The sequence below is a fragment of the Cryptotermes secundus genome, unplaced genomic scaffold, assembly GCF_002891405.2.
Source record: "Cryptotermes secundus unplaced genomic scaffold, Csec_1.0 scaffold3159, whole genome shotgun sequence".
In the NCBI taxonomy this organism is placed as follows: domain Eukaryota; kingdom Metazoa; phylum Arthropoda; class Insecta; order Blattodea; family Kalotermitidae; genus Cryptotermes; species Cryptotermes secundus.
In genome coordinates this window covers 61,400-85,389 of record NW_019735023.1, presented here as the reverse complement: position 1 = coordinate 85,389, position 23,990 = coordinate 61,400, and the positions used below count along the sequence as shown (strand labels likewise).

The 23,990-nt window shown below is 42.5% G+C and overlaps 1 long non-coding RNA gene across 3 annotated transcripts in view; it reads left to right on the top strand.

The window, feature by feature from the left end:
- Positions 1 to 23,990, top strand: part of LOC111869246 — an 85,867-nt gene that overhangs the window by 8,658 nt on the left and 53,219 nt on the right. The window lies entirely within an intron of this gene.

Below are 23,990 nucleotides of genomic sequence, written 5' to 3'. Positions count from 1 at the left end.
CAAAACCCACACTGATGACCCCCCAACAATTTCATCTACATATGTGCCTAACCTTGAGAGAAGAATGTTGAATAAAATTTTTCATGAAGTTGATAGCAGTGATATCCCATTCTTTCTGCCGTATCTGAAGAAGGCAAAAATCTGATCTGTAGTTGATCTGTTACGTCGAAACCCACACTGATGACGCCCAACAATTTCATCTACATATGTACTTAACCTTGAGAGAAGAATGTTGAATAAAATTTTTCATGAAGTTGATAGCAGTGATATTCCCCGATAATTACTACAGTCAGTTTTATCACCCATCTTGTAAACTGGTACGATAATAAACGCCTTCCATTGATCAAGGCAATTTTTCCTCATTCAAAATAGAATTACTAAGCTTATGGATCTTAGACAATAATTTTTCACCTCCTGCTTCAATCAGTTCTGCCAGAATTTGAACGCTACCTGGCGATTTATACCTTTTCAAATTTGCAATAACAATTGAAACCCAAAAAGATCTGGGCAAAGGTACTAAGGGCTCAGCTGTATGTATTTCTGTCTGCTTAACATCACTGAACCTACGTACATTCAGTAACTGGAAGTAGTTCTTCTACATATTCAAAATATTGTGGGAATCTGCAAGCAGATCACCATTCTCATCCTTCACTAAGTTAATTCTAGGTCTGTAACCCCTCTTAAATTCATTTATTCCTCTATACAGGTTTTAATGTTCTTGTTCTTACTGTTCATTGCAAGCTCATCAGTGTTGTCTTTCAGATATTCCTTCTCCTTGTTTCTGAAATGCCTGCTGGCTTCAAGTCTTTTATTGTTCAGATCATCAGAATTTATTTCTCTCGGATCCTGTAACCAATGCAATTTGGCTTGTTTCCGTTGATCTAATAATGTTTGGCATCCTCCGTCGAACCCTGGCTTATGTTTCTTCAGTTCATAATAACCTAGACTCTCTGGTGGTGAAATTTTGATATTCTCTCCAATAGTTTCCCGAGTTCTATTAATATGCACCTCAGTGCCTAAGACTTTCAGAGCCGCGAGCCATTCTGAGATTTCATTACGATACTGCTCTTTACCCTCTGCCTTGTTTATTTCTTGAGATTGAACCTCTCCATATGAAATATTTGTTGTTTGTTTACTCACTCTCAGTCTCTCCCTACCTTTACCACCACCAGGTAGTGGTCATATCACAATGTGCTGCCCTGAACGATCGGACATCAAGTATACTTTAATGCCATCTCCTGTCTGTTAAAATATAGTCAAATTATTTATGAATATTTCCTTCAGGAGAGGTCTAAGTAAATTTATGAATGTTAGGATGTGGGAACACTGTACTTTTGACAGTCAAATTTTTTAACGTGGCAAAGTTTACTACTCTAACTCCATTATTATTACTATTTCGTGTAAATTCTCATTCCAAATTGTTGGTTTGAAAATGTCTTCCCTACTTGCTTTAGGTGGCAAGTACCAGTTACTAATCAAAATAAGATGGTTCCAATGATTAACAGTACTTAAAATATACCGTATTTACGCATGTATAGGCCGCGTGCGTGTATAGGCCGCAGCACAATTTTCAGACAGAAATTATAGAAAAAATAATTTTCTTGGAATATTATTTCAGGAGAAGAACACCCTGTATTACTAATTATGAATATATATTTTTTTAAAATGAAGTGTGATTTCGAATATTTCGAATATAAGCCGCACCCCAGTTTTCCTCTTGAATTTTTGGCAAAAAATGTGCGGCCTATACATGCGTAAATACGGTATATATGCTTGTGAACACATCCTAACAAAGAATCTTACTGTTCAAATAAAATTCCTCAATCAAACTTAAATAAACAACTATTGCAACCATATATTTTATGTTTCGTTCCATATAGAACTACTACATTAATGTAGACACTCACTACGATCTACGGAATTTCGTTATAATTCGTGTAACAAATGAAAAATTCTCGCTGACAGACTTCATATTGTGAAGAGTTCTGTCTTCTGGGATATAACGCCCTGTAGGCCGTTGAAGATGAACCGACGTTTCGGTGGAGGGTGTCTCCTCCATCTTAGGGCGGAAGGATAAGACGGACAAGAAGACAGTGCAGAGCTCTACTTGCCACCCCCTTTCACGCTGCTTTTTTGCTCGGCCTATTCCTCGACCCTGAAGATGGAAGGCGACATGTTCCTCTGAAACACCCGTTGATTGACAACGGCCTACAAGGCGTTATATCCCAGAAGAGAGAACTCTTCATACCTACCACTGTGAAAATCTCAGATCCTTCATATTATGAATTCGCCTTATGTACGGACACTTGATTTGATTCATTTTCAATAAAAACAAAACCTCTACAATTTCTGTGTAATACTGAAGAGCGACAAGTAAAAAATTAGTAAGTGTACACGTGACTCTGATTTTTTATTCCCTATTGTTTAATTTTCTCGAAAGCTCTTAGATTTACGGAAAAGCGTTTTGAAAATAAAATCTGCCTTCTGTTTTTCTCTGCAACATTTATTCGAAATATTCTTTTTTCTCCGATAAACACTTATCTTTTTCGAACCAAGTTAAGCTCGCAATTCGCGTAGAAACGAATATAAGTCTTTATATAAAATATCCATTATAGTTGGATTTTAACCAAAATTATTAGTAAAAGTTCGCAATATCATATTTCATGGAAGTTAGTTTTTCAATGATGCTGGACTTTTTACATGCGGAAATGAGGATTGTTTATATAACAGGGATTTTTTTGCAACTTTCTGTTAAGAACCTTCGAAAATGGTGCTCTCTGTCGACGATTCGTGTAACAATATTAAGAGTTATTTGCTATACAGCCACTGAAGCATTCGGATGTTTAAGGGATCAGTTGAAGAACAGCAGCTGGTGTTAACAGAATGATCACGCATCGCTGCCCGAACATGAAACGAGTTGTATGACCGATGTGAAGCAGGGCTATCTTGAAGCAGCAGTGTTTTATGGTTGAATGTAGCTAGCGCGCATGTCATTAGCTGCTAACAGATCGTGTTTTGTTGCTCGGATAATCGTGTTACGTACTACACGGCAGTAACCCTGCTGATGGAATAATTTTAGGAAAGTCTTCATATGAGAGACTGTTGTCCTATTTCCTTCGGTCGTAATGAAACTAATAATTCCATCAACAGGTGTTTCGAGAAGTTTTGTCATCTGAATATGTGATTGTTTATAGATGCTCTTTGAACTATAAAGGATGTATAAAGCTGAATAAGATGGGAATAGAATTATGAACAGTGAATGCCAAACAGTAACGAATGATGTGGTCGTTGCCTGTTTAACGTTACTATCCTGATATTCTCCTTGAGAGATTGAGGAAAATTGTGTAACCTGGCATAGACTAGAACCGGTTGCTTCCGAAATAAAAGTCTAGAACCTTATCATTATATTACCTAGCTCGATAAAATAAAGTCCCATAGTCACATGATGGTCATGTACTAAAGTTCCTTACTCTGTAACCAGCCAAGTTCCGGGTTGGGGATGGAGCCCCTAATTTAAAGACCGAGAATGTAACTTCACTTAGTGGGGGGTTTAGTTCAACTGGGTCCACTCGGCACGGCGACTACTGATTGGCCTATTGTAGCCTGCCCGGGGCGATTATGATAATGGAGAACTTGGTGGAGTGAAGATTGGCAGGGGAAACCGAAGTACTCGGAGAAAACCCGCCCAGAACTGCAACAGTTCTGGGCTTTACATTTCCGAACGGGTTTCATTTGAACAACACTCATAACACTTTACGACGTGGCGCATTAAAAAACTAAACTCCGTGGCTTGAGTCCGTAGTTGAACTATACCGACCGCACTACCGCCGCTTGTTGGCCAAGTTAGTGCCAACTTTAGCGGATAGAGGGTGTCGCGTGATCAGCGCAAAGAATCTCCACGGCCGTTAATTTCGGTTTTCTAGACCGGAGCCGCTATTTCCTTGAAATGGCTCCTCAATTATCGTAACGAGGCTGAGTGGACCCCGTTCCAGGCCCACTACGTCTCAGAAAATCTGGTAGCGCCGGGAATCGAACCCGGACTCCTGGATCTGTAGCCAGGAACTCTGACCACTAGACCATAGAAGCGCTCATGGCGCATATTTAAAGTAATACAAGCAAAATGACACTTTCTTCTATTTTTTTTTAATATGAGACTTTGTTTTACGTTAGGATTTTAGTCCTAAATTCTGCCATAGGGTTTCAGCATAAGCTGGATAAGACAAAATTATAAACTGAAATGATCTATATCTTAAAAATATAAACGTCAAGATCGTTCAGGAAAATCAATTTGAAAAGAGCATGATTGGAAATTATGTGTACTTTCAGACTGAAGTGCACTTTTCTACCGCTGCCTTTTGCTTCCATGTAATTTGCATTCGGTTCATGATTTATGTCGTTAGTAATAGGTTTCTAGGTGTCAGCGTAGATGGAAGCGAGTGAGTTGCGCAGAATAGAAGTGCCTAATGTGGCAGACTTTATCCAGCATCAGGTGAAGGACCTGTGTGGGTTTGTTTGATGTCGGCCTTGATGAGTGCTGAGGACTCGAGCAGCAGCTGCAAGGTACAGGAGAGTCGAAACACCTGCTGGATTCACCAAATGGCTACCAGACTGCACATTACCAACAGGACGAGTCCAGACTCTTGTATAATCTGACAATATTCTCCAGAACGATACTGCCTTACAGCAAGGTCATTAATACTGATCCAAGGACCGGATCTTCTAGTATTAAATGACGCTATTTACGTTGGAAGTTATATAGAGTCCACTGATATGAAAATTTGTGTGTGATCTATGAATAGGTAAGGATATGGAAGGAGATACTCATGGGCTATTGTAACGTACTGAAGGAAAACACGAATAAATGAGATAGTTGGTAACACCGTCGAAATTCGAACCGATGTCTCCAGATTATAAATCTAGAGAGGGGAAGATGATCATGAGCAGTGAATAGGTAAGGATTTGGAAAGAAGCGATAATAGTCCATTTCAAAATACTATGCCGGTATTCGTATATAATATTTCATGTATTTTTTTTTATTTAACGACGCTTGTAATAGCGCGGATTACAAGACCGCCTCTGTGGTCTAGTGGTCAGAATTCCTGGCTACAAAGCCAGAGGTCCGGGTTCGATTCCCGGCTCTGCCAGATTTTCTGAGAAGTAGTGGGTCTGGAACGGGGCCCACTTAACCTCGTTAGGATAATTGAGGAGCTTTTCCAAGGAAATAGCAGCTCCGGTCTAGAAAACCGAAGTTAACAGCCGTGAGGATTCGTTGCCCTTACCACGCGACAGTCTCTATCCGCTAAAGCTGGCATCAGTTTCGCCGACAAGCGGCGGTCGCTCAGTCGGTATAGTTCACTTGCGGACTAAAACCAAGGAGTTTTTTTTTCCGATGATAAGAAATTTAGGGAATAAAACGTCGGAAAGGACGTAGAAGAAAGCGGCTGTGGCCTATGTCAGTTGCTGTCTCGGTTTTTGCTTGGGGAACTTTTTGCTCGTGAATCAGGAATAGAGAACTCTACCGCCACGTTCCGTCCAGTCGTCAGTAAGAACTGCGAAAGTCGTGAAGAATATGAGTAAGGGTAGCGACAAACTACTGAGCTACCACTGTGGTCGAGTCTTATTTCATTCACGACCAAGCTGTTTGTCACTGTCGTCTTCACTGGACAACACTGTGAGTGTGTTCAGGTTATCTGTGAACTCATGTTTTGTAGGATTTGTGGTTCTCACAACGGTGGTTAAGAATAGATCTACATTCTGGGATATATATCTTCACGTTTTGTTTGGTTTGCATGTTTCATCAGTATCTTCTTTAGAATATATGTTGTTAAAACTACAAGAAATAGATACACGTATTTAAGCAACTGGACTCTTGAAGACGAACCTAAACACCAGTATTTCCCAGCGGCGTTTCTTGATGTAATTTTTCGCTGCATGTTCTAACGGTAGGTCTACACAGCCCAAAGGAATGTGTCATCCCGGAAGTCAGGTGTCCTGAGATTTTCTGAATTGCAATATTATATGCAAATGGTGCAGTAGGCTACCTTAAAGCAGTAGATTCTAAAGGGCTCTGACGATGGTGGATAACACACAGAGTTACTGGGTTTTTGGACTTTTTCCATCGTCCGGAATTCTAGGAAACAGAAAACACGACGTTTCGGAAACTTGATCTGTTTCCGTTGTCCACTGATTGAGATTAACTCTTTCTAAGGGGCCCAGCTGAGTAGGTGTCTATCTTCCTCACCAGGAGACGGAAACAGATCCAGTTACCGAATCGTCGTGCTTTATATTTCCTAGAATTCCGGACGATGGAAAAAAGTCCAGAAAATCCAGTGATTCTGTACCTTCCCTACCCTTCTGCGTTCATCCAAAATCGTCATGTTCGGTTATAATCCTGTTACTAGTTGTGAGATCTATTTAGTTGAGCAAGTATCGTTAAACAAACAAAGGAGACTCACAGAACAAGTTTACTTGTATTCGGGAGGCGTTTGGTTGGAATCTTGGCCGGAACACGGACTATTCTGATGATATTCGTGGGTTTCCTCAGTTCTTTCAGGCAAATGCCGGGATTGTACATCAAACTAGGCGACGACCGGTTCCTTCCACATCCAGTCTAATTCACTGTTCACTACTGTCCATTCTTTCGATCCTGTATGCCTCTAGATGGTGATCGTGCCGTTAAATAGACTACCTTACAGTGTTCGATGTGGAACACCAATTTTAATAAAATTCCATCTGAGAGGTATGCCGGTCGAAACGTCTACATTTTGATACTTTCTAATTTTTCCGTCGCCAGTTAATAAAACATTCTACAGTGCGAACATTTGAGGTGGGAACAACATTAGCGCCGAGAAACGTAGCGCCCTGAAATTTTGTACGGTGATAGACTTAAGAAAGTAAAAGTAGAAGAGATAGATTTGTCCCTGTGGTTAACTAATTAAGCACTACGCCATGAAGGCGTATGGGGGAGTGGATGTATAAATCCACATTTTCTTGATCTAAGCACTAGCTGGGGTGAATAGTCAGCTTCACTCCCCGGCCGCTTTACCCCCGGGAAACGAACCCAGGACCTCTGGATCTGCAGCCAGGAGCTCTGACCACTAGGCCACAGAGACGGTCTCTAGACACACACTCGCATGTATTTTATTATGTAAACTATCTTTTATGAAAAAATATAGTTTTTTAAATTTCATAACAAGTTTTACAACACATAGCAATGGATCAATTTCAACATACCCCTTTCAGCAATGAAATCTGTTGCAGTTGTTTTTATTTACACGCGTCTGACGAGAGCCGTAGGAGCGACACACGCAGCGTGACAGTCACTTAGTAAATCGATTTTTGTATTGACGTATATATCCCAATCAGTTATTTATGGAACTGTAACCTCCACAGTCCCAATACACACATTGATAATCTACAATGCAGAACCGTTCGGGACCCTAAAATGCACTACGCTTATTGCTAGTTCTCTTAAAATTCGCATGAGATCTCAATTTTTTGGCCGTGAAATCGATTTAAAATAGGAAAATATCGATTAGTAAAATGTCCGAAACCATGTACAAACAAGGAAATATTATTTTATTCCTAATTTATATTTCAAGGTCATGTTGTCCTGGAGAATGTTACACTGCTTTTTTATTATTTCTTTTTATTGCTAGTGGGGTGGGACTAAGTCCCTTGTACTGCGGCCACTTCTGGCCTATTGTACCAGCCCCAGATGATAGGTGAGGGTGATTGTGGAGCAATTGGTGGAATGAAGATTGGCAGGGGAAACCGAAGTACTCGGAGAAAACCTGCTTCAGCGCCACTTTGTCCACTACAAATCCCACTTGACCAGACACGGGATCGAACCCGGGCCGCCGCAGTGGAAGCCAGAGACCAACCGCTTGAGCTATGGCGCGATGTTACGCTACTTACGATATACAATCAACTTTCCATCCAAAATGAGGCCTCTTTGAAATCCTTCGAGGTTCTACATATTTCGCAGTCCTTTAATACTTTAATTCTGGCTAGAGACCCTTGTTTTTCTAATTGGAAATAGGTACATGTAATATGTTTGTTAACTACATAATTATTAATGTAAACAACACATGAATTTTGTCTTTACTTGAGGAACCAAATCTGTTTCGATTAAGTCAAAGGCCCAGTGTAACTGGGTAAATGTGAAAGTTGTTTATAGTAGTATTCCCATCGAGAGAATTTGTGGCTTGGTTGGTATGGCTACATATACCTTCGTGTTCTCAGTTCGCTGGAGGCATATTTAGATTAAATCTTATATGTCAAAGGCAGTAATGATGAGGTTAAGTACAAAGGCAGATTTATAAGCCGAGAGTGTGATTTTATCTCGCCAATATACATATTCATACTTGAGGATGACTTATGGGCGTTCCCTGTAATTATCAGTAGCTTCACAAATGAAATATTTACCTAGTTACATTTATTTCATTCTTCAGGATTTATTAATGAGTCTGTTCAAATTGGAAAGTCGCAAAGCAACTGAATGGAGGAAAGAAATAAAACAAAATTCATACATATTTATCATCTTCATCGGTTAGAGGACGCCTGGATTTCTGTACTCTCAAGACACTCAGGGACTTGGTAGCCTCGACTAAGTGACTGGCTGGTTTCAAAGCAGGGATGACCATAACAAGCTTCAGCGACCATTGAGAACGCACCTGTTTAAATTTTATAGCTTTTAGAGACGTATTTTATTACGTTTCAAAATGGAGGGTTTTCAACAGAATGTATACGAAGTGAAATATACTGCGCTCTTGTATTTGTAGCTGTAGCATATCTCGTTGGCAGTACATGCAACTATCGCATGCAATACATGCCGGAGTATGCTGAAACCACTTGTGGTGTAAATATGAATTAAAGATCAAACTGATTCAACATTTTCGTACTCTGTTGTAATGATCAATAATTACACATCCCGTTGTTCACCCGATCTGGTTGGTGAAACGGTAACGCTCTGGAGTCTAGAGCATCTAGAGTCTAGAATTACATTCGGGAGATGCTCGGTTTGTATCTCGGCCGGAACACCGGCTATCTTTACTGAAGATTCTAGTGAATTTTCTCAGTCACTCCTGCAAAATGCTGAGGTAGTACCTCGATCATGCTACGACAGCTTCCTTCGAAATAAATAATCATTATATAAATAATTAGATATTAATAATATTATTCTTTGTGCTGTTATGATAATGATATATGGATAATATTAAATTGCCGGATCCTGTTACACTGTGTAGACCTGACTCTGCGGTCCGCTTTTTTGCCGTCTATGAGCAACGTCGGTTAATATTCTCTTGCCGTTTTCGCTTTATTGCTCCTACATGGCCGTCTGACTGGCCATCATGAGGTGTGCAGACCGCTGTGATGAAGGAAGCTGCCCTTCTCTGTAAGGCCGTTCTACCGAAACATGTAGTGACGACAGAGAGAAAACGGAAAGATGTTGCACACAGATGGCAAAAAAGCGGAATGCAAAGTCAGATGTATGGGTATTTAAACCAAGAAGGAAGAATTTGATGAAACTCAGCACGAAAGAAGGAATGAGAAATGCATACATATTGGTTGTAAAACCTCTCTTGAGAAACCTAAACGTAGATGAGAAGATTGTCATAATATTGAAATGAATGTTAGAGAAAAATGGTTTCCTGATATAGAACGGATCTGTTAGTTACAGATAAGATCCAATGAAGGGATTTCATGTTACAAGAGTCAATGAAAAGCTTTCATGAACACAGTAATGAATGATAGGCTTGAAAGGATTCTGGCGATGGTGTATACTGTACTTCTTTTGACTTATTAGGTCCAATGATTGAGACTAGCTCTTTCTAACGGGCCCAACTGAGTAGGTTTATTCTTCCCTATCCATCTGAAGACGGAGACAGATTCAGTCTCCGAAACGTCGTGGTCTTTTGTATTTTACATACCAGACGATGGGTGAAGTCCAAAATAAGCCAAAAGAAGTACGGTAATGAATATTCAGGTTCATTGAAGAAGGAAATTTCTTGGCCGTTATCAGCGCTTCAAGGATTGCTTTGTAGGCTTGTCATGGCAGTACTATGGTTTACAGCAATTAAACACAGTCATGTCCATTCCGTTAGGAACTAAAGAAAACCGCAGCAGCTAACCTTCTGACCAAAGTGTGCCTCAGGCCCCAGAACCTGACACAACAAAAGGAAAGAAGCCAGTCAGCATGAAATAAGGTACGACTGTTCGTCAGTATTTGTTATAAAACCTTAAGTCTTGTGAGAAAAGTGTAAGTAGACAATTCGTGGTTTTAACATTGCTTCGGTCATTGACTGTTTGAAGAGAATGGGCGTATTCCGTCAGAAAAAGAGAAGGAAGCAAATCATTAACCACTTCCAAAGAGAGCCTCGAAAGAAGTGTGCAATTTGTTTAACTTGTCGACTCTCACGAGCGATGGAACTAGTGCTGCTATTTCGAATAGCGTGTGATGTAAATGTATGTACTCATTCATTGTACAAACACAGGTTACGGTTAAGTTGTTAACAGAATATAATAAAAAAGAGTATGAACCAAAGAATACGGAATGTAGTTGTGATGATGATACATGATTGTCTAAATCCAGCCAACCCGGAGATTTGGAGGATGGCACCGAGGCGTTCCCCAAATTTTCGCAGGACCTCTGAATCTTCAAAAAACAGGGAGTCAGTTCTTTTAAAAAGTCTTGTAACAACAGTTAAACTGGCCGGACGCGGAGCTAGCCCTCTCGATCGACTGTTAACTGAAAATCGTGTTCGAAAGTTAAATAAAAAAAAAATTAATATTGAAAAAGAAGCGCGAGTGCGAATTGGTGACCCTCTCAAACACCACACACGCAGTGGTAGCGGTAACCTGTACAAGTCCCCAAGTGCTACGCAATAGTGCTAACGGTGCAAAGTGACAAGGCTTGCAGGAGTGTGTAACCTGTACAAGTCCCCAAGTGCTACGCAATAGTGCTAACGGTGCATTGTGACAAGGCTTGCAGGAGTGTGTAACCTGTACAAGTCCCCAAGTGCTACGCAATAGTGCTAACGGTGCAAAGTGACGAGGCTTGCAGCAGTGTGTAACCTGTATAAGTCCCCAAGTGCTACGCAATAGTGCTAACGGCGCAAAGTGACAAGGCTTGCAGGAGTGTGTAACCTGTAGAAGTCCCCAAGTGCTACGCAACAGTGCTAATGGCGCATAGTGACGAGGCTTGCAGGAGTGTGTAACCTGTAGAAGTCCCCAAGTGCTACGCAACAGTGCTAATGGCGCATAGTGACGAGGCTTGCAGGAGTGTGTAACCTGTAGAAGTCCCCAAGTGCTACGCAACAGTGCTAATGGCGCATAGTGACGAGGCTTGCAGGAGTGTGTAACCTGTAGAAGTCCCCAAGTGCTACGCAACAGTGCTAATGGCGCATAGTGACGAGGCTTGCAGGAGTGTGTAACCTGTAGAAGTCCCCAAGTGCTACGCAACAGTGCTAATGGCGCATAGTGACGAGGCTTGCAGGAGTGTGTAACCTGTAGAAGTCCCCAAGTGCTACGCAACAGTGCTAATGGCGCATAGTGACGAGGCTTGCAGGAGTGTGTAACCTGTAGAAGTCCCCAAGTGCTACGCAACAGTGCTAATGGCGCATAGTGACGAGGCTTGCAGGAGTGTGTAACCTGTAGAAGTCCCCAAGTGCTACGCAACAGTGCTAATGGCGCATAGTGACGAGGCTTGCAGGAGTGTGTAACCTGTAGAAGTCCCCAAGTGCTACGCAACAGTGCTAATGGCGCATAGTGACGAGGCTTGCAGGAGTGTGTAACCTGTAGAAGTCCCCAAGTGCTACGCAACAGTGCTAATGGCGCATAGTGACGAGGCTTGCAGGAGTGTGTAACCTGTAGAAGTCCCCAAGTGCTACGCAACAGTGCTAATGGCGCATAGTGACGAGGCTTGCAGGAGTGTGTAACCTGTAGAAGTCCCCAAGTGCTACGCAACAGTGCTAATGGCGCATAGTGACGAGGCTTGCAGGAGTGTGTAACCTGTAGAAGTCCCCAAGTGCTACGCAACAGTGCTAATGGCGCATAGTGACGAGGCTTGCAGGAGTGTGTAACCTGTAGAAGTCCCCAAGTGCTACGCAACAGTGCTAATGGCGCATAGTGACGAGGCTTGCAGGAGTGTGTAACCTGTAGAAGTCCCCAAGTGCTACGCAACAGTGCTAATGGCGCATAGTGACGAGGCTTGCAGGAGTGTGTAACCTGTAGAAGTCCCCAAGTGCTACGCAACAGTGCTAATGGCGCATAGTGACGAGGCTTGCAGGAGTGTGTAACCTGTAGAAGTCCCCAAGTGCTACGCAACAGTGCTAATGGCGCATAGTGACGAGGCTTGCAGGAGTGTGTAACCTGTAGAAGTCCCCAAGTGCTACGCAACAGTGCTAATGGCGCATAGTGACGAGGCTTGCAGGAGTGTGTAACCTGTAGAAGTCCCCAAGTGCTACGCAACAGTGCTAATGGCGCATAGTGACGAGGCTTGCAGGAGTGTGTAACCTGTAGAAGTCCCCAAGTGCTACGCAACAGTGCTAATGGCGCATAGTGACGAGGCTTGCAGGAGTGTGTAACCTGTAGAAGTCCCCAAGTGCTACGCAACAGTGCTAATGGCGCATAGTGACGAGGCTTGCAGGAGTGTGTAACCTGTAGAAGTCCCCAAGTGCTACGCAACAGTGCTAATGGCGCATAGTGACGAGGCTTGCAGGAGTGTGTAACCTGTAGAAGTCCCCAAGTGCTACGCAACAGTGCTAATGGCGCATAGTGACGAGGCTTGCAGGAGTGTGTAACCTGTAGAAGTCCCCAAGTGCTACGCAACAGTGCTAACGGCGCAAAGTGACAAGGCTTGCTGGAGTGTGTAACACAGTAACGACAACCCGTTCATTTTGTAGAATCTGAGCTCTCCCATACTGAGAGTAGTAAAGTAACAATCTGAGTTGTATCTCAGTGACGCTCAGATTAGAAACCAATAAAGGAAGTGGTGCCAAGTGTCTGTGTTTCCAGTGTGTTCTTTTCTCTTCGTCGGAGTAAGGCCCTAAAGACCCGAGCCAGAGTCTCAGGCCAACCACGACTAGCCCGATCACCTTCAGCTCCCACCCCGTCCACCTTTTCCCTTCACTTCGCAGTTGTACCCACAGTCGCTGGCGCCCATAGACAAATCAGGCCAAGTCCCGGACCTGATACACCTTTCCATAGTGAAGAGAAGTGGTGGAGTTGGAGAAGCGGTGGAGCCAGGTAAAGCCGACCTAGCTGCAAGCTCAACGGCCGACGACGGCAGCGGCGAGAACGACAAGGGAAAGGGAGAACGGTAAAGAGTAGCGACCAACCGGTGTGGCTTGAAGTCTCACTGGGTGGGACGGTAAGAGTATAGTCACATGCATCACACAATCGCACGCCCCCGCTAGGGGCTCCGCTGCTCTTCTGTACAAGCTGATAACATCCAGTATTAAGAAAAATAGAATGTACTGTCTTGTCACCAAAATGCAGGGCAAAATCAGGACATGAAGACCGGTAACAGAAGTTTTGAAAATCTGGCACAGTTCAGATATTTGGGAACGACTATAAGAAATCAAAACCTTATTCAGGCGGAAATTAAGAGAAGATTAATTCGGGTAATGCTTACTACCTTTCCCTACAAAATCTTTTGTCTTCTCATCTGCTGTTCAAAAACATAAAATTCAGAAAATACAAAACTATAATTTTGCCTGTGCTTCTGTATGAGCGTGAAACTTGGTCTCTGACCTTAAGGGAGGAACGTAGACTGAGGTTGTTTGAGAACAAAGTGTTGAGAATATTTGGACCAAATAGATGACGCGACAGAAGGTTGCAGAAAACTGCATGATGAGGAGCTTCATAACTTGTGCTCTTCTCCAAGTATAATTAGAATGATCAAGTTAAGGAGAATGAGATGGGCAGGGCTTGTAGCACGAAGAAGAGGAATGCATATAGGATATTTTGGGGAGAACCAGAAGGAAAGAGACCACTGGGAAGTCCAAGGCTTAGGTGGGTTGAGAATATTAAAATGGATCTTAGAGAGATATGGATTTATCTGGCTCAGCATAGAGACCAGTGGAAGGCTCTTGTGAAGAAGATGATGAACTTTTGTGTTCCATAAAATTCTGAGAAGTTCTTGAGTAGCTGCACAATTGGCAGCTTCTCAAGAAGGGCTCAGCTCCATGAGTGAGTGACGAGTATATGTTTCAGGAGGAACTTACACGGTGTGTCCAGGATCCATTAGGACTCATTTTTTTAAATTCTGCCCAGCAATGCCATCTGTTGGCGCGTTGTGGCGTTAAGATTCTTGAAGCTTCAACTGTGGCTGTCTGTAATTTCTAAGCGCAAGCATCGCTTCATCATGTGTTCTGACCTTGAATGTAACAGTACTGTTCTGACGCTCGTCGGAAAATGGCGGTTGAACAGAGAGCCAACATCAAATTTTGTTTGAATTTAGGCAGAACAGCCGGAGAAACATACGAAATGATGAAAAGTGTGTACGGTAGTGATCGTTTGAGTCTCTTGAACATTTTTCGATGGTATGCTGTATTTCATGAGGGCAGGGAGGACATTGAAGACGCTCCACGTGCATTAAAGACGAGAACAAGTCACGCTGAAGAAATGTGAAAAAGTGACCGAAATCCTTGCATCAGACAGATGTGTTTCTGCAAGACTCATCAAGGAGCTTTTGGGAATACCAGAAAGTACTGTGCATCAAATTTAGCCAAGGATTTGGGCAAACGGAAGGTCTGTGCGCGGTTTGTGCCGCACGCGCTGTCAGGCGATGAAAAACATGCCAGAGTGGAATACTGTAAAGACATGTTACGATCGGCCCAAAGTGATACAAAATTGATTGTTACTGGTGACAAGACATGGTGTTTTCAATATGAGCCTCTCACAAAGAGGCAGAGTATAGCGTGGTTGAGCCCAAAGAAGCCGAAACCAAAGAACGTGCGCATGCAAAAGAGTCGCGTAAAGACACTGCTAACCGTTTTCTTCGATTCCAAAGGAATTTCTGCCAGAAGGTCAAACAGTAAATTCTGATTATTATCTCGGAGTCCTCAATCGTTTGTGCGCGATAATACTTCGAATTCGACCTGAATTTTGCGAGCAAGGTTCCTGGTCTCTCCTCCACGACAATGCCCCACCCCACAAATCGAAGATCGTGCGCGATTTTTTGGCCAGAAAAGGGATCACGGTTCTTGATCATCCTCCGTATTCGCCAGATTTGGCTCCAGAAGATTTCTGGTTGTTCCCAAAAGTTAAGTTGGCGATGAAAGGAGACCGTCACGACACCATCCAGGACATCCAAAGGGAATGTACCGCAGTTTTAAATGGGATTCCACAAAGGAGTACAGTGACTGTTTTCAAAAACTTTTCAATCTATTCTAGCTATGTATTGATTCAGAAGGAGACTATTTTGAATAGAAAGAGTGAAATTTTGAAAATAATTCACGTCTTGTATTTTTAATGAACACAGTTCTAACAGAACAGAATGAGAATTCTTTTTTTTGAAAATGACGAGAGCTGGCTCTGTGTGTGTGCGTGTGTGTGTCAACTGATGAAGAACACGGAATACGTTGGTCAGAATAACTGTGCTCTGCACTGAAATTCCCGAATACAAGCGCACGTAGGGTTGCTTCCCATAACATCACAACGGTCGTGACTAATTGATTGCTGATCTCTTTGTACACTATAATTGTTGTCCTCAGTTACACCCCTGTCAGTTTAATTTGTTAAGTACTCTTCCACATCTTCAAGTGCATAGAGGCACGTCGTAGTTCCAACCTCTTAGAAATCCAAGTCGTGCATGGAATTGTTGGAGAGACCTGGCGTAATAAATGGATTTGTAAAGCCATGGATGGTCTAGTGGTTCTAGAAAAGGACAGAGATATGTAGGCTGTAAGCTATCTACAAAGAAACCATTGAAAAAGTCGATAAAACCTTTTATGTGGTAGTGACGCTAAACTTGTTTGTAATCTTCATCGATGATGATAGGAAAATTAGGAGCAGAAAGCAGAAGACAGATATCGGGAAGTATTCCTTTGTAAATAGGACCATCCGACTCTGCAACCAACTACCTGAAGATGCCTTAGTGTGTGCCTCCTGTAAACCAAGTAATTTTAGGAAAAGTTTTAGGAAAGTAATAAAGAAGTGAATTGAAGTGAGGTGAAGTGAGGTGAAGTGAAGTGAAGTGACGTGAAGTGACGTGAAGTGAAGTGAAGTGACGTGAAATGAGGTGAAGAGGTCATGGTGAAATGTGGGCGCATCAGTACATGACATTATGTATTTCATTACTGTTACTGTTTAGTGTATAGTGTGATTATTGTTTTATTAATATTAATTTATATAACTGTATTTGCATTGTATTCATTGTGTGTAGTGTGTCCTTTCTTATTTGTGTAGTTATGTATGCTGTGCTTCGTTATGTGTGTTATTGTAGTACTACTGCCACCGGGTAAAAACCAATTTGCGGTTAAAATAAGTAATAATAATAATAAGATGAATAATGAATATTTTCTTTTATCCTCTTTTTTTTCTCCTTGGCACTACAGCCCCAGTGGGCCTAGGCCTACCTCCATGAACTTCTCCGTTCACTTCGGTTTTTCTAGATCTTACACATTCGGTAGGGCTCCTTGGGCGGGTGATCAGCTCGTCGCAAGGCCTCTACCTGTAGACAAACACAGAAAAACGCACATAAACATCCATGCCTTGTGTGGGATTCAAGCTCACGATCCCGGCTTCCGAGCGAGCGAAGACAGTACATGCCTCAGACCGCTCGGCTACCGTGACCGACTCTTTTATCCTCTATAACCAATAAAATACTACAAAATCATTACCTTGGAAGAAGCTGGGGCAACCTGGAACGCAAAAGCTAAATACGTGCTGATAACCACGGTTCCTGGGTAGTGAAAGATCTTATCATTCGTACGTGCCCAAACTGCACTTCCTTACATTCGCTTAGTACGGGGAGTAAAGCTGGCAGACCGTGAAACCGATCTACATCAATGTTTAGAACCTGTGGTTTACCTACACGTCCCTACACGCATCTTCGAGCCATAGCGCTTAGTCAAGGTAAAAAGGTAAAGTTGTCCCCGTGCTTAATCATTTAAGCATCACTCTATGAAAACGTATGCGGGAGTGGAGATAAAGCTACGCCGTTCTTGACCTCGACATGATTGCGGCGAATTGTCAGCTTCACGCTCCTGCCGCTTTATGCGCGGAGAATCAGCCTCCGGTGTCCATTGGGCCTGAGGCTGAATGGGAACCGGAGTCCTTCTGGATGCTGTGAAGTACAGAAAAATCTCTTGCCTCTGCCGTGAATCGAACCCCAGTCTTCCATCCCGTAGCCCATCGCTGTATCGACTGAGTTTACTGTATGGAAACTGTGTCGGTAAGTGCAATCTGACAGCATCACAGCCGAGTTCGCACTGGAGTAGGTCCTACAGAGAGCGTAGAAGAGGCGTCCGTCGCCACACAATAAAAGCTGGGACAGAAGTTGCAAAATCTCAGGATATAATCATAACCAGGGCCCGGATTTTGACGACCTGAAAATATTTAAAGAATGACCGAAAAAATCCAGAAAAATGTAATATGTCAGAATATCTACTAATTACTTTAAAATGTATCTTTAATCTTTATTAATTCTGAACTCATCTTTACTCTTTTAAGTTCGTCCTCGTTTTTATGTTGAATATTAAGCAATAATGATTGAATTTGAAGCTAAATGTTTTAATACGATTTTTTTCTATCGTGTTAGAACGCTTATCAAATGTACATATACGGTGTGTATTCCAACATTTAAGTGCCACCTCATTCAGGCTTGCAATAGATGACAGTCAACATGCGGAGATTCTCGGAAGTGAGAGAGCGCCTATTGTCCGACAGCACATTCTTGTACTTGGTGAAACTCCTTTCCACATCTGCAGACACAGTGGGAGCGCACTTGAAGTGTACCAAATCGCTAACAGTAAGTTCCTCTTCAATAATGAAAGCGCTGAAGGACTCTCCTGTCAGAATTCGAGAAATGCTGCATAATGTTTCATAGCCTGAGTTTTTATCCAGAACACTTTTCATTCTTCTTGACATCATTTTACCAATGTCCCCTGACACTTTCTCCAAATCACTGGCTATTTTTTTCACCAGAGCGAGCGAATCTTCAAGCGTTGCTCCTTTCTCCTGCAAGCATTGGAGGCCAGCTGTCCCTCCATTTTGCTGCACGAGAACTGTTCCTGAGCAGTTTCAATTGCCCTCGCATCCTCCGTCTTCATTGAATCTACAGTGTTCTTTACTACCTGAAAATGATCGCAACAGTAAACTGCAGAATCAGTCCACGTTCCCCACCTTGTAATGACGGGTTCCGGGGGCAGTGGAACACCAGGAGCCCTAGACTTAAACTGCATTTTACGAGCTGGAGTCTTGACGAAAATCTTCTTCGTCCTGGACACGAGAGCATCCACTTGAGGAAATTTTGATCTCACTTCCTCCGCCACTCTATGCAGTGCATGAGCTAGGCAAGTAACGTGCACCAATTTCGTATAGAACGACTTTATTGACTTGCCTGCTTTTACAATATATGGGGCTGCATCGGTCACAAAAAGCATGACGTCGTCATGTCGTATACCCTCTGGCCACAGTAGAAACATAGACCTGTCGAAGAGTTTACAAATTGTGGAATGATTAACGGATTCTAGCACCTCACTCGTACGCAGACACACTTCACCTGGTCCGCCAATTTCCAAGGTTCCAATGATGACGTTTGCCACGTAGCGAGCCTCTGTATCGCAGGTCTCATCAATGGAAACGAAAATCTTCCCATGCACTTTATTCCTAATCATTTCCAGGATACTGTTGTAGCACTGGGAAAGGTAGTTCTTCCTGAAGGTGGATTCATCCGGGATGGAACGACCACAGTTTACTTCCAGAAAAATTTTTAGTTTTCCATTGTTCATAGCTCAAAACGGAATATTTGCGGACGCCAGAGCATCACACAGATCTCCGAAGAAATCCGATGACTTATTTCCACCTCCTGATGAACACTGTTGCAGTAACATTTGCACAGATTTCTTTTTGTTCGAAATTTGCACCGCTCGTATATGCTTGTCGCGGCCGATATGTTGTTGTACCACGAATATTTTTTCTGCCGCTACTTTTATGTCACACATCTTGCAGTATAAAATGTCACCGTCAGTTGAAAACATATCATCTCCAAACTCAGCTACAATGGCTTTAAATGACACGATTTAGTTGGCTTTGCTTTTGGCATCGTGATAAAATTAATCACTCTAGCCCAACAGGGAATTGAACTTTTCTCACCGAGAACTTTTCGTCAACTGTATCTTTATCTGTACGGTCAAGGGCGAGGAATTGAAGACAGAAGAGGTTTCACTGAACAGCAATGTCAAATGAAGCAAGAGATTCCGACTAGAAATATGTGTAACTAAGCAAATTGCTTTGTACGAAGAGCCGCAGTGTGAGTAGTCATCGCCGTACCCTGTTTTATGATATCTATTATAATAGATATCATAATAGTGCTGATAATTATCAGCACTTCCGCGAAACGAAAGGAAAGGAGGAGCCAGGATTACAACCTATTATAATAGGTTATATATATAATATAGGTTATATATATAATAATTATTGTATGCTATTGCCTTTGTAGAGAGCGCTTAGGAGAGAGGCAAAGAACACTTTGCTTCCATATTATTCACATTTCAGAAAACATAAGAAAAATTCCGTGAAATGGCCAAGAATGACACGAAATACCTTAAAAGCCCCAAAATTTACCAAAAAATTACCCCAAAATGAAAAAAAGACCTTAAACGTAAAAATGTCAAACAATGACAAAAATTACCTATAAAATTTACATTTCTGTAACCAGCAGCTCATATCCGAGATTTATATAGGGGGTCCCAGGAGGAATATGCCAGACTTCGGGAGAGTCTTCCTTGTGTTAAAGTATGCCGATAAAACCCAAAACACCTATGCCCAAAGTTGAACGGTTACGGAGATAAGGGCCCGAGAAAAGCGTGGTCTTCAGGCGGGTCCACGCACTGTACCTGTCAGCTGACAAGTCTTATCTATGTTTGTCCTTGAGTGTGGTGATTCACACTAGCCGTAAGCTTATGTGCTACCTTCAGGGTACGTTGCGGCCGTAGGCTATAGAACACCCATCTATTTATTCAAAAGCGTCACATGTATCACGGATGTTAATCAACACCGAACTAACACGGGGAACGAGCTAACACGGGGTAGAAGGGACTACACCCTCATAGCGCTTCTAACTCAGACTACATTTTGCCTAATTTTACTTCAAGGTTATGGTATCAATTTTACCTAATCTACATTATAACGTAGCAATTTTATAATTTTATTATTTGTATCAATGAATCCAGCACAGGTAGTAGACAGAAATGACTGTAAATATGGGCCATATATTAGTTAAAATTGCTGCAATTTAAAACACTTGTAAGAATTGTATCACCTGATGATGACCAGTTAGATAGCCGAAACACATAATGATTATCAATAAACAGTTGAATGGGTATACATTCTTAGATTTGCATACACGGAACACGGCGATTAAGATTAATTCCATTTAGCTGAACTCTTCTTGACAAATTGCCAGTTGAGCAGCTACTGAGAAATTTCCCAACATTTCATGGAACCTGAAGGTTTATACCGTGTTCACAGAAGCCCTCCACTGGTCCCTCTACTGATCCAGATCAATTCACTCCATAAAACACCATTATATATCTCTAAGATTCATTTTAATATTATTCGCGAACCTACGTTTAAGTCTATGGCACCCGGCAGCGTGGTTAGTTGAGGCACTATGCTACAAGCCGGAAGGTCGCGGGTTCAAGTCCCGATGAGGTCAATGGATTTTTTCAATTGACCTAATCCTTCCAGCCGCACTATGGTCCTGGGGTCGACTCAACCTCTAACAGAAATGAGTACCAGGAATATTCTTGGAATGCTCTTGGGGGTAAAGGGCGGCCAGCGCGTAGGACTGACAACCTTACCGCCATCTGTGAGCCGATTGTCTAGAAAATGTGGGAACCTCAACATCTCACAACCCTATGGGCCTCCACGGCCTGTTACAGGGATACCTTTACTTACTCACTTTACGTGTAAGTCTTTCAAGTGTCCTTTTTCCCCAGCGCCACTTTTTTTCCTTGGCACTACAGCCCCAGTGGGCCTAGGCCTACCTCCATGAACTTCTCCGTTCACTTCGGTTTTTCTAGATCTTACACATTTGGTAGGACTCCTTGGGCGGGTGATCAGCTCGTCGCAAGGCCTCTACCTGTACACAAACACAGAAAAACACACAAACTAAACATCCATGCCCTGAGTGGGATTCGAATCCACGATCCCGGTTTCCAAGCGAGCGAAGACAGTACATGCTTTAGACAGCTCGGCTACCGTGACCGGCTCAGCGCCACTTTGTCCACCACAAATCCCACTTGACCAGAACCGGGATCGAACCAGGGCAGCCGCGGTGGGAAGCCAGCGACTAACCGCTTGAGTTATAGCGCGGCCTCGTTAGGACTTGCTTTAAGGGAATCGGGACAGGCCTGCTGTTGGGTTTGTTCATTTGTTATTTACGTATTTACTTGCGCTCTCAGCAACACAGACAATACACGTATTTCGTCGAATGATTACATGTTAGTGAATAATGAACTAGGAAGGATATGGAGGAAAGCAGTCGTAGCATATTGTAAGTTCCTTCCCCGTATTTGCGTCAAGAATCGAGAACTGAGGAAAACAATCAGAAAACTTCAGTGAGGTTACACGGTGAACCCGAGCCAACGTCTAACGCCTGAGCGATGCCACAGCCCTTGTGACTCGAGCAACAGTTTTGCACGAAGCTAGAGCCTGATTTTAAGGCGATTAATTAATCAATCAGTAATTTGCGACAGCCGGCTAATATGCGCAGTTGCTAAGTCGCAGTAGTTGCTTGCTGAAGCATTGCACTTCGGACATTGTTAACACATTTTTAGCGAAGAGAAATGTAAGTGGAATAAATTATTGTTAACAATTTATATCCGGAATTAAAATGTGATGGATTGCATAGTATTCTTAATGTGGCAGATTAAAGTGGAAGCAATCTGGTAGCATTGCAACACTGTAGTTCTGTTTTTGCGAAAGAGCGTGTCACTCACCTGCCATTTTGTATTATAGCTTATGGCAATTACTTCACTATATTTTCCTCAGGGAACAATGTAACAACCATCACTCGTTAGATTTACGAGTTTGTTGAGCTTTCCCCACAGTAATTTCCCCTCATTAATAACGCTATTTGCATAATTAGATGCGTGCCGTAAGGGTGAATGTACAACATTTGTACTTCCCAAGTTCTTCCCCGAAATTTCCCACTGAAGACCGTCTGTTTTATGGTAATAATTTTCAGACATTTCTAACGGGTAAAAAATTATCCCTTGCTCTTATTAATTGCGATCGGAAATATGAAAAATTGCCGATCACCGTGAGAGAGCGGTATGAGGCACGAAATGTCTTCGCCTGCGCGAATACTGGAATCATGGTTTCGAATCCCACTCGACGCATCAATGTCTGCGTTTATTTTGTGTTTGTGTTACCCTGCATGAGTAACGGCCTTGCGACGGGCTGATCCCCCTTCCAAGGAGTCGTACCGTCTATCCATAGGATTCAATATTTCAGAAAGTTATAAAAGTAGCATTATAATTATTTCTGACGCAATATCTTGAACTCTGAATGGTATTTCCGAGGTATTAAGAGTAACTGTAAACTGACACTAAAGTCGGCTTCACTAGAATTTATTACCTCCATCTTGAGAAGCGTACCGATCACAGTGGCTGCGTGGTCTAAATCATGAACTGTCTTGGATCGGGGGTTCGAATCGAACTCAAAGCATGGATGTCTATGTTGGTGTCTGTGTTGTTTTGTATGTAGGTAGCGGCCTTGCGACGGGCGGATCACTGGTCCAAGGAGTCCTACAGCCTGTGTAAGAAAGATAACAAAAGAAAGCAGTCTTCTGGGATTTGGCACCGTGTATATGTGGTGTTAACCGACGTTTCGGAGGAACGTCGGTTAACACCACATATACAAGGTGCCAAATCCCAGAAGACTGCTTTCTTCATAGTCACCGCCGTGAAAGCCTCAAATCTTACAAGATAACAAAAGCTGAAGGAGAGGCCAGGGGCCAACAATGGACTGTAGAGCCATTGATGAATGAATGAACGAATCTTCAGAGGCGTTCCGGTTAATTCAAGATTTTTGTGTATTCTTTTTTTGATTACAATATACATCGTAATTTTTGGAGGCCTACTTCCTATCAGAAGGACAAAATTTATATGCTGTGGCACTGTGAAGTTAATTCATATACTGTGTAGTTACACCGTGCGGTTGAGACTAACGATGACCACAGTTCAACACCTTGAAATCCTAAAATCTCTAAGTCGTATTATTCATATTATTTCAATATTGTGACGAATGGACTTTTATTCTCGTTGCTCGGGCAGGATTCTGCTGACCATTGCTGCAGTTGCTTAGCTTAGTTAGCTACTTAGATGCGTTTTGCTATATACAACTTAGTACGAGACCGGAGGGTTGCAGGATGTGACTGAAGAATGGTCCTTCGAGATGGGACTCTGGGGCTTATTTTACAACGATGTCAGAATAAACTGTATAACTTCGAATGGTGCGGGATTTATAGACGATAAATTGGAAAGATTTTGGAAGACACCTGTCCTGGCCTAGTCAAGATATTATCTTGGAATTTACCTGAAGGTACTAAGGAAAACCACGAAAACCCTTGAGATTGCCGGTGTCCCGGCCGATTTTCGTACCGAGAACCTCCTGAATACAAAGCTAGATCATCACTAATACAGCAACCTGATCGGTGTGACGCCGTTTAGTCTGGAAGATAAAGGTAAAAGTAAAGCTCTCCATGTAACATGCCGTGAGAGCCCACAAGATTCCGAGACGTCGAGGCTCCAACA